The following is a 12,470-nucleotide window of genomic DNA, read 5'->3' as shown; positions in this document are numbered from 1 at the left end:
CTAATTTGTTTTGTATTGTAAACACCAGTATATTTAGTAACTAGTGTTTCAAAAGCACAATCTCTTATTTCTTAAAATAATCCTAAAATAATTAGATAAAACATTTTAAATTACGGAATTGAAACTAAACCTGAAGAGTATTTGTGGTGATTATTCTTAATAGACTTTTTCCCTTAAAAATATTGAAGAAATTACATAGGTATTGAAAGTTCATGTTTTATAGCAAGTTCCCTTAAATTTGTTGCATATGATGGATTACTTTAATCCTCTAAGTACAGCATATCCAACTACAAGGAAGCCAGCATCTACAATTTTAAGGAAGCTCTGAGAGCAATTCTTTGTATGATTTTGTATATTGATTTGATTTCAGCTGGACTTGAAGTTAATGTGGCATAATGTTAGGATATTTTTTCAATATAAATTAGTTTAGATAAAATTTATAAGTATTTACCACTGTTATTCTTACTTTAGTAAGTTTTAATAATTATATTCTCAATATAATTAATTATTTTTAGGTAGTTTGTTCATGCTTACATTCATAATCAATAAGTCTCATGGTAATAAAATCAGCTATTTTATCCAAGAGCACTTAGAAAATATTTTTAGAAAGATTTCTTTACAAAGATGTTTTAAATGAATACTAGAAAACTGAACTATGTATAAAAACTGAATATATATGTATATATATTCTATAAAATAAGTCTAAGTAAATTCAATGTATAACAATTACTACAAATATTGTAAAATTCTTAAATTTCAAGTGGATTGATTTAATTTCAGGTAATAGGTATATTTAAATATGTGACATATAAAGGCAATTATGCAGTTGAAAATTCTAAATATAAACTATTATTAGTATATATTCCTAAACTTTGTCTTGAATTTTAATGATCTCAAAATTTGGTGTATTTTCAAATAAATCAGTAGAGAAACTAAATATTTTGATATTTAATTTTTTAAGTGGTTGAATTAAAAAAAATAGTTTAAACAATAGAAATATTTACCATCATGTAAGATATTCCTGCATAGCTTCATTGGAATGAATATAGTAACTGTTTTGATATGTTGCTTATATGTTTCCTGGAAGAATTCTAAGTTTCGTAGTCCATTTCCTTGCTATAAACGTAATTCACTGTAGCTGCAGAGGAGGAAAAGGCAAGCATGTACTCTTTGACCTAAATGCCAGGGCTTGTTTTCCTTGTGCACTTTGCATGGCATGCTCTTTTCCCAGCTGATCTATAGGTCTCCAGCTCCTTCCTCACTTTGCTTCACATTTCTTAGTTTGTTCTTAAATTTTGCTTTTTCAAAACAACTTTTTAAATTACTTTCTGAAATAGCAAAATCCACTAGGTAGTCTAATTTCCACTTACCCTTGCTTTATTTTATACAAAGTAGGTTTCAACTAATATATTAAATAATTAATTAGTCATTTTCTGTCTTGTTCACTAGAGTTTAAGGTTCATGAGACCATATTCTCTCTTTTATTTACTGCTATTTTGTCTGACATTGGAACACTACACAGCATCTGGTAGTTGCTATCTAAATATTTTTGTGTAAAAACATATAAGAAAAACTCCAAAGAATGTCCTACACAAAGAATAAACTCTAATGTAAACTGTGGAACTTATTTATAATAATGTATAGATATTGACTTATCAATTGCTCCAAATGCACCACACAAATGTAAATTTTTGTAAAATTTTAATATGGGGAGAACTAAGGAATGGGGACAAGAGAATATATAATGAGCTTTCTGTAGTTTTCACCTATTTTCTCTGTAAACCTAAAACTGCTCAAAAACATCTGTAAATTATAAAATTTCAGAAAAAGAAAGAGGAAAGTGAGAGTGATAGAGGAGGAGGAGGAGGAAGAAGAAAGGAAAAGAAGTAGAAACAGAAGATTGAGCTAAATTTTGGGGTGATTGTTTATGAGTATGACCTCAGATAACTATGCATTTTAGGTTGCCATTTGAAAAAGGCCTTGACTCACAGGTTTTTGGCAGGAAGCAAATGGCACAATGAGTATGAAGCTGAGAAGCATTTCAAATAGGTAAACACTGTAAAGGAAAACTGGGTGGCATATGCAGTACCTCAGGGCCAATAACAGTGGAGATCTGTCACCATGCCTAGGGCTGGAGAACTTTCCGAAGAAGATGAGCAAACCTTTTGGAATGATGTAGACAGCCTGAGTTGTTGCCATAGGTGCAAATCTAAGGCAATAAATAACCTGTGCATATTTGATCCTATTCTCTAGTATTTTGCAATGCTTTTCTTTTTGTGTAACCCAACCAGAAACCAGAGAGGGATATTATTACAGTCTGGTTTCAACAGGAGACAGTAAATCTGCTTGGGCAGACAGAATGCTTCACACTCCAAGAACTTTCTTTGAAGGGCTGAAGATGACATCAGTAGTTATTTGCCTAGCATGTGGAAAGTCTTGAGTTTCAGCCACAGCAAAAAAAAAAAAAAAAAAAAGGAAACAAAAAAGATAAACTTGTTTTGTAGCCAATATCCAATTGCTTATATGATATTTTAGAAACCTGAAGCAAAATTAAGCCATACAAACTCAAGTAAGGTCTTCTTTTGTCTTTGGTAATATTGTCTCACAATAATTAGTGCTTTCTTTCCCCTATGACTTCAGTCCTGACATGATTAACTGATTTATTGCAAATATTTTTCTTTGTGCATGATTCTCTACATTAGTAACCTAAAAATCATCCTAATGTTTCGGATGTGGAAAATTGAATTCTTTCTGATGAGTCTCCCATCAAATATTTCCAACTTCTCCCAAATTCCTATCTTACAGTTTTGAATACAATACTTTGAATCATAGCAAAGTGATGTAGACTACTGTCTGAACTGGGTTCCTATATACCACTTTGCTCAACGCTCTGATACCACATTCTTCCTAAATTCCTATTATTCTTTCTTTTCCCTCATCTACTTATTATTGTTCTTCCTACAGTCCAGTGTACTACTAGAATTATAAAATAATATCAATAATGTCAAAGTGATTATAATTTTAATGCTACTGTTATGTTGCTAAGTAATATTAAAAATTGTGTCATTTAATAATTTCACTGGCCCTATGCACTAAGTACTGTTATTATCAACATTTTATAGAGGGGGGAATTGAAACTGAACATTCAAGTACATTGCTGAACTAGCTGTTGGAATGACAGGAAAGGGACTCCAACCCCATAGACTTTCATCTAATTCCAGGATCTCAATCATTACACAAAATTGTTTCTCTTTGTAAAATATTTCACATGTTACAATAAATATTCTCTTGCTTTGCTTATTGGATTACCACATGAGATTGTCAGTCTTGTTATAATTAGTAGTGTAGCTTGATCCTGGCTTTTCCTGTATTGTATATTCTTGTTCACTCCCTTCTCCACTCATTGATAAACTTAAATCACATCTGGTAATTAAAAAAATCTTAGAATTAATTGAAGGTAATTTCAAATGTACTTGGAAAATGAAGATATGCAATGCTTGCTTTTCATTATTTTGAAACTGTAAGTCACAGTAAAGGGAGATGCTTGAAAAGAATTTCCTCAACTTTTAGGAATTAACTTGAAGCCATTTTTCTAGAATATGTATCAAGATAGAATTTTTTGAACTTATTAATATTCACATAATCTTATAGATTAATGTTTAGTTTTGACATAGATCAGTGATAAAACATGGCATATCCTAAAATCTCAGGAAAATCACACAGATTTTACTTTCAGTCAAAAATCCCATTCAAACTGAAAAGCAACAGAAGATACATTCAAACATGCTAACATGAACAGGCTGCAATTTCCATGGTCTATGAGAAAAATTACAAGGAAAAATAGTTTAGCCAACAAAAAGAATAATACAATAAATAACATTGTCTGTTATTAATCAGCAAAGAAAGAAAAAATCCCTAAGCATGCTAATTAGTTTAGAACATAATGAGAAACTAAATACTCCCTCAACACAATTTTTCTTTGATTATTTATATTTTTCATTCTTCACTTCGTATTTGCAGTTTTGTATAAATGTATAAAGAATAATATTAACACGAAGATAATCTGTCATGAAACACATGGAGTCTTATTAATATAAAGGACAAGACAAAATAACCGACTATTATTCTTATGTAACATTATAGAAGTGTCAACAAATTCTATTCAAATAACTTTATAATGTTATGGAAATTTGGAAGGAGCAAAAGTAATGTCACAAAAAATATAACCTAAAATGTGCCAGTCTGGCTTAAAAACATTTGATAGTATAGGAAATTTCCTTCTAATTCTTTTTCCTTCTGGGAGGCATTTCTATGCATGGTTGCTTGAATTTGAATTTATCAGCACTTTAGAGCAACTGAGCACAGCAAGGAGAGCAGTTATCAGCTACATTTTCAGTTGAGTAGTTGGCACTATAGTCTTAAGATCTTTTTTACTACCTATGCTTTGTCAGTGTATAGTATTTGCAATTTCATGTATGATTTGCTTTGTTAGTATTGATTTATTTTTTCTGTATTGTTCTTTTGCATCTTTTGCATTCAAGTTTCAATTACATTGACTGTCCCATGATTGTCTTTTTTGTTAAGTACTGGAAGAATTGTAAACCCAAAATGTCACTGACACTTATTGTTCTAATGATTAGAATAGACCAGTTTTGTTTTTATAGAGATTGCTATAATAAATCAGGGGTAGACTAGATATGCATAAGACAATAATATACCTAAGAGAATAAAAGAGAAATTAAATTCAGCAAACTGGTTATTTATGCATCTAATAGAAAAACATTAATAGTTTTCTACATTAAAAATCCTTAAGAAAATGTAATGGAATAACTGAATTAATAATAGCAACCAAGGAAGAGTATGTTTAGAAACAAATCTAAGAACAAATTGGAGATGTAGAACCTGTGAGATATTACTGTCATGAATAAGAAGATGATCTGCTTGACTGCACTCTTTACAAATGACATACCTATTCCTCTGCTAATAAAAATATCACCACTGAACACTCACACCTATGTCTCACTGGGACTAGCCCTTCCACATGTAACATCTCTCCAAAGTTACATTTCCTTCCATGGGTCTGCCTGCAGGGAAGTGCCTAGACCTCTTTCCTCCATTTGGAGCACATGTATGGGGCCATCCTAGCTCCCTAGAACCTAGTAGAATCCCTTGCATCCCTGCTTGTACAGTAGGCAATTTCTCCTTCTCCTCAAGCCTATCTTAGTTGAGACTGACATTCCTTTGTACTCTTGGGTTGAAGTGATGGTTATGACTAGTGAGAAAAACCAGTGGCTTCACTTTTCACTTACTCTTTGTATGTGTCCTGCCTTAGCTCCATCAGAATTGATCAGAAGACTCCTGCATTCAGAGGTTATCACATAGTCACCTAAATCAATATATATATATATATATATATATATATATATTTATTCTTGGTCACTTACCTTTCAACAGGAAGACTCACATAACGGGATGCAGAATTTGAGATGCAATTCTAAATGCCTAACATCTGTTTCTACATAAAGTTTAACCTAGGTGTCTTCAAATTTTTAAACACTTCAAGGTCTTTATTCATTTACTAGTTAATAAAATAATTTCCATGTATATCTAAGAAGATCCAGGAAGTATTGATATGGAATACATTTCATAAGGCAGAATAAATTATTTGGTTATTGAACCATAGACTAGAAGGCAGTGCAGTTGCTTTGGGAGTAGGGGGTCACCAAAGAAAACACATGAATTGGATTTCTAAGGAGTGTAGAATAATAATCAAGGTTTTACATTGACTTTTAAGCATAGAAAACCCTGCCATCTCATGGAAAAATAGTAAACTTTTTTTTAATGCAGGATATTATAAATTTTTATCATAGGTGAAAAAATAATGTAATTTAAGTGCAGAAATAATTTAAAAACACAACGTTTTAAATTTAACTATATATGAAATGAGTAAAATATTATATTTGTGAGCTATAACGACTTAATTTTCTAATATGTAAAACAGAAATAATATATAAGCTTTCTACATCTTAGGAAAAAATATGAAAATGTATTTTGAGAAATACACAGTCATGAAAATTCAGGATATTGTCATTGATCATATTGCTTTAAAATTTTTGTTATTATTATTAACAATACCATTAATTTAGAATATATTTATAACCTGCTATGATTATGAAGTTAATGACTTAAAAATACAGAAAAAAATTTAAACAGAGCAAGTTTCCTGAAGATAAATACTACATTGTTTTTCATCACATTCTCTATGGAGTATACTGTAGTTAACTATGGATTGAATCTATTTATATCTTAGTAAATATCTATTATAATGCTAAAAATTTATACATATGTTTAAATAGAGATATAATATTGATATAACATATAATTGATAAATTATTAGCATGTAACATGCAATAAATCATGTTGCATATAATTTATTAGAACTATATACTTTATTTTAAATATTTTAACAAATATAAGCAATCATAAAATATTTTGAATAAATACATAATTTTTAAGGCCAATATTAATATAGAATATGTGTATATGCACTTGAATAAACATGTGTTGTATAACACACACACACACACACACATATATATATATATATAAATATATATATTTATATGGTTTCATTTACATGGCTACTTTGAATGTATATTCTTTAAAGAGGATTTTAGACACTTAATGCATTATAGTTCATTTGACCAAAGGGAGGAATATGTTTTAAGATACATTTTTAAATGAATTTTGTTTAGAGAAACAGTCGATGATTGAAAGAACCAGATGAGTCTGCAGCATATTTTTTTCATTTATTTTAATGAAAATACAGAAACTTAAAAATTCTAAGGCTTGGGGTTGGGGCTTGAGCTCAATGATAGAGTGCTTGCCTTGCAGGTGTAAGGTCCTGGGTTCAATCCTCAGCTCCACATAAAAATAAACAAATATATGAATTCTAAGGCTTTCTAATGAACATTAAATCATGTATATTTGATTTACATTGTATAATTAGACATTAAAATAAAACTATTTTCTGTCTCGTGAAAGCAGATTTTCATAATGACTATGTTTCTGCATGAAAACTAAAATCTTTGGAAATAAATTTAACTCTTTACTGACTCTGAAAACATAGTCCTGGTGTCCTAGTTAAAGAAATTATGAAATGTTATTCTTCATATGAGGTTTAAAGAATAAATGTTATCCATTTATTTAACAAAAATATATTGGGACCCCAGTTCATTTCTGACTACATATGCAGACCTTGAGGACACTGGGGACAGTCTGATTGTGGAAGTGCATTTTAGAATAGGCACTCATGATGGGTTCATGCTAGAGCAACATTATAATCACTTAAATTATGCATTGAAATTTTGGGAATCTGGCTCATGGTAGACTTCCTAGAAGACACTAGCACCAACCAGGCAGTGCACCCCTCTCAAATGTCAGAGTTCCATTTCAAAGAAGTCCTCTGATTTCCTGAGTCACCAATTCCAGTGAGTAACTTTCCATTTTCAAGAATCTGAGCCCCTGTCTGGGTGCCCTCTTCCAAGATTCCAAATTCTCACAAACCTCAACATATGTCCTTCCACTAAAAAACCCAGTGACAGTACCTGCTTACTGAACAGGCCATATCTGTTATTCCTCCATTTTTCCTCTTTTATTTTCCAATTAATATTTAATATATTATTTACAGTTGAAAGGATTGGTATTGTTTCTTCTTTCCCATCTGGACTTTAGCTAATATGGATCGTTTATATACAGAAGAGCACTTTATTGTTCAGCTGAGAAAATGACTAATTTTTTTTTTTTTTTGTAGTAGAAGAAAATTTTTAAATATGCCTTTCTTTCCAGAAATCTGTCTTTTTCTATATTGCTCAGAAGTGAATACAGTTGTACAGGTAATTTTCTAGAACATGAATTTCTAGAACAATATAGATGTACATCTATATTCTTGAATTACCAATATATGAGTATTAGTGAATAAAAAAAATCAGTAAATCCAGAAATGGAGATAAGTGGTTGATGGTATTTCTGCATTTTAATGTGTGACCCTTAAGTAATTTCAGATACTGGAATATAGCTTATATTCTACTAAAGGAAGTTATTGGTCAAATGACATAAGACAAAAAGAACTTGTCTGAAACCTGAAAGAAAATTGACACAGAACCAAATAAAAACAGGAAATGTTCTCGAAGAGGATCAAATGAGAGGTTGGGGTAACAGATTTTCAATATTCAGTCGAAATCTTAAATAGTTGTATATGTTAATTAATAGTTATCATTTATACATCTATTGAGCTATCCATCTGTTGTTAGAATTGGATTACAAAAAATATTGAGATCTACTATGGAAGACATTGTGTAAGACACTCAAATTTCAAAAGTCAATGGTTTATAATACTTTACCTTTTAAATTTATTCTCAAAAGATATGTAGTCATATGTCAGGAATATGTATTCAGTGTATATGGATGCAGTTCTTAAACTGCATATAGTACTGCAAGAATTTGCTGATTTAATTGTGATTGACTGTAAAAAGCGTGTTGGCCACAGAGGGTGTGAAGCCCCTAACAAAGTAAGTGAATTAACTTAAACTCAGTCTCTGTTTTGGAACTTAAAACTTCAATGAATTAAAACAGAAGTTTGTCAAATAGAAAAGCAAAGAAACTTCCTGGAAATAATGTTTTCAATGATGTGGCGTGTATGAAGAGTGGAAAATCATTTGGCATTACTGCAGCATGTAGTGCTATAGGAAGGGTTGAAAGAGTGGAATCTATTTTGGAAGTAGATCATATAAGAATTTTAAATTATTGTACAGAGAATGAGAAAATGTGGAAGGAAAGAATTACCAAAATGAGATAATCACAAGATAAATTTGTGGAAAGGTAAAGATAGAGGCATAAAAATAAGTTATACAATTAGTTCAGGAGTATCTAGTTCAATCATGAACTATTATTATATTCATACAGTCCTCTAGGGACATATAGGCTATTGGTTTGGAAGATACACTGGAATGTTCAATGTATATTTAGTAAAATGTTGAACTAAGCAACCAAATGTGCCATGATCTGCACAGCAGAACCAGAGAAACTGGGGAAGGGCAATGAGGATTAAGAAAAACATACACACATAAAGAGAGAAAGCTGGGATCCGGTGGAACACTGATCTCTGATAGAGAAACAGTGACACAGAGCTGGCCAAGCAAGTTTGTCATATGGGCTCTCATAATCAGGAATTTAAAGACTATAGAGGCATTGTTCTTTGTGCACTAGAAAGTTTCAGGGCTATAAATATTCTTGTAGCTATTTTACTGTTAGAATTCTAGGAGCTTCCTGTGGCACCCAGGAAGCCCATTGAGTTTCTATTAAGCAGGCAGGCTTGAAGTTTACAGCACTGGTGAAACATTGTAGTTATCTTGCTATGTTCAGAATGCCCTATCCTGAGGAGCTGGCATCTGAGATCTTGGTCAAGAACAGACACTTCTCAGAAAATATATAATCTATAAACAAATATATGAAAAACTGTTCAACATCTCTGGTAATTAGAGAAATGCAAATCAAAATTACTCTAAGATTTCATCTCATGCCATTCAGAATGGCAGTTTTCAAGAAGACAAACAACAACAAGTGGGGGAAAAGGCACACTCATACATTGCTGGTGGAACTGCAAAGTAGTGCAAACACTCTGGAAAGCAGTACGGAGATTCCTTAGAAAACTTGGAATGGAGCAACCTCTTGACCCAGCTGTCCCACTCCTTGGTCTATATTCAAAGGACTTAAAATCAGCATAGTATAGTAACACAGCAACATCAATGTTTATAACAGCTCAATTCACTAAACAGTGGAAGCAACCTAGATGCCCTTCAATAGACGAATGGATGAAGAAACTGTGGTATAAATACACAATGGAATATTACTCAGCATTAAAAGAGAATAAAATTATGGCATTTGCAGGTAAATAGATGAAGCTGAAGAATAACATGCTAAGCAAAGTAAACGAATCCCCAAATACCAAAGGCTGAATGTTCTCTCTAATAAATGGATGCTAATCCATAATGGGCAGGGGGAATGGGATGAGTGGAGGAACTTTGGATTGGGCAAAGGGAGTGGAGGGGCAAGAGGCCAGGAGAGATGGAATGAGATGGACATCATTATCCTAGGTATATGTATGGCTGTACATATGGTGTGACACTACATCGTGTACAATCAGAAAAATGAAAAATTGTGCCGCAATTGTGTACAATAAATTAAAATGCATTCTGCTGACAGATATACCTAATTAGAATAAATTAAAAAAAATTTAAAGGAAAAAATACTTAAAAAATAACTGAATGGCTCTTTGGATAGCACAGAACCTCCTTTTGAACATGATTTCACCATGCAACTGGGCAATCTCAATAGGTGCCCTCACACTGAGAGTATTCCCAGAGGGACATCACCTCTGTCACAGTACAGTTTCAAAACACATAATTCAGTTGCCACTCCTGACAAAATTAAAATTCCTAGGAACACCTATAGAGCTGAAAAGAAGATTACAATAAAAATCTAGGGAAATCCAATATTTAGTAGACTACCCAAAGTACTCCTTGCAGACTACGTACTTAGTTAAATATCTCTTTAGTATTTGTATAAAAATCTGAGTTAAAAGAACACCTCAAATTTGTAAATTATGTCCTATGTATATGTTTTTATATGGCACTAAGTTATTAAAATAACCAGTGTTAGGTGTGCATTACAAGTGTAAAAATTGGTTATTCAAAATAGATTCTAATACTTCATAAATATTTCAATTTTAACTAAAATACATAAGTATTTATGAAAAAATGACAATAAGACAAACCACTAAATATGATCTCTATATGGTAGGATTTGTAGTTTTTATTCCCCTTCATATTATCATTTAGTAATCAAAATACCTACACATATTATTTTTCATTTCAAAATTAATATTTAAATATATTATTTTAAATTTAAGATGTTTAAATTTTTAAAAAATGGATTTAAATAGCATTGGCAAACATATTCTTCAAATGCTATTTGAAATCATTTTTAAAAAAATCTGAACAACATTTGGAATTTTTTTAAAAAAATGCTTAATTTTTGAAATGAAAAATTATATATATATATATATATATATATATATATATATATTGGTTTATGTAAAAGTTAGATAATATAGGAAAATAGCCATAAATCAACCATTTTCATGACCTTCATTTCTAATGTCCAGCATATTTGGCCTTTTTGCCATTATCATTTCATTAGACTTTTTCCTTTCATTGTGGTTTGTGTTTAAACACTTTTCTCCATATAGCAAATAGAGTATTATTCTAAAATTATAATTCTATTCCTCCCTGAAGTCTTTCACATTTGGCTCTCAACCTTGACTCAAATAATTCCTCCCCCCTTTAATGAACATTGTATATATATCTTGCTGCTGTTCTGTGAATATCCTAACCCCAATCCTTCCTATGCTAGTTTCTTCCAATCTGTATCCTTTTAACAGGCTTCATTTATTTTCATAAGCTTTACTATCTGAGATATTATGTATGAATATATATATATATATATATATATATATATATATATTCATACATATATATGTGTGTGTGTGTGTGTGTGTGTGTGTGTGTGTTTGCATTTGTTGCTTGTCTCATTCCTAACAGAATGGAAACTCTATGAGAGAGGCACCTTATATGCCTTGTTGAATTATTAATCCTAGAAAACTGGCTTTCCAATAAATATTTTCTGAACCAGATATTATATGACAAGAGATGTACTTGAACATAAACTAGTCCATTTTGCTTGCATGTTTGGAAAAAAAACATTAAGGAGTTAAAAATAGGAGGTTAGGGTTGTAACTCAGTGGTAGAGCACTTGCCTAGCATGTGCAAGGTCTTGAGTTCAATCCCCAGTACCACACTAGCAGACACGCACAAACACGGGGAGAGAGAGAGAGAGAGAGAGAGAGAGAGAGAGAGAGAGAGAGAGAGAGAACAAACATTTAAAATAGTAATTGCAGTAAATGGCGAAGAAAGGACAATAATTTACTGGATTTAGGTTGCAAGCAAGTTTTTAAAAAATACTCATGCATAAGTCCTCATTATTCATGAAACAGATTCAAGAGATCTAAACAGGCTAGAATAGGATTTTTTATGTTTTTTCTTTTCCTATTCCTTTTTAAATTTTATATTGTACAGACAAAAGAGTGGTGTTTCATTCACTTTAGAATTTCTTTAGCAGATAATAATTTTTGACATAGAAAACCTGTTCTTTTATTCTTTAGTAATTAATTTTAGCATTTTCATCAATTAATATGCAAATACATATAATAATTCTGAATTACAACTACCAGTAAAGATACAGAACTTTATAAAGTATTTATAATGATGAAATCTATTATGATATTGAAGAACAGTTTCTGAAGACTTAACAACATGCGAGTTGATTTTCACTTTGTATTCATGCCATGACAT

Source organism: Marmota monax, unplaced genomic scaffold (assembly GCF_021218885.2).
Source record: "Marmota monax isolate L192 unplaced genomic scaffold, Marmota_monax_Labrador192_F-V1.1 WCK01_AAM20220418_F8-fsc00049, whole genome shotgun sequence".
Taxonomy (NCBI): Eukaryota; Metazoa; Chordata; class Mammalia; order Rodentia; family Sciuridae; genus Marmota; species Marmota monax.
This window is presented reverse-complemented; position numbering follows the sequence as displayed.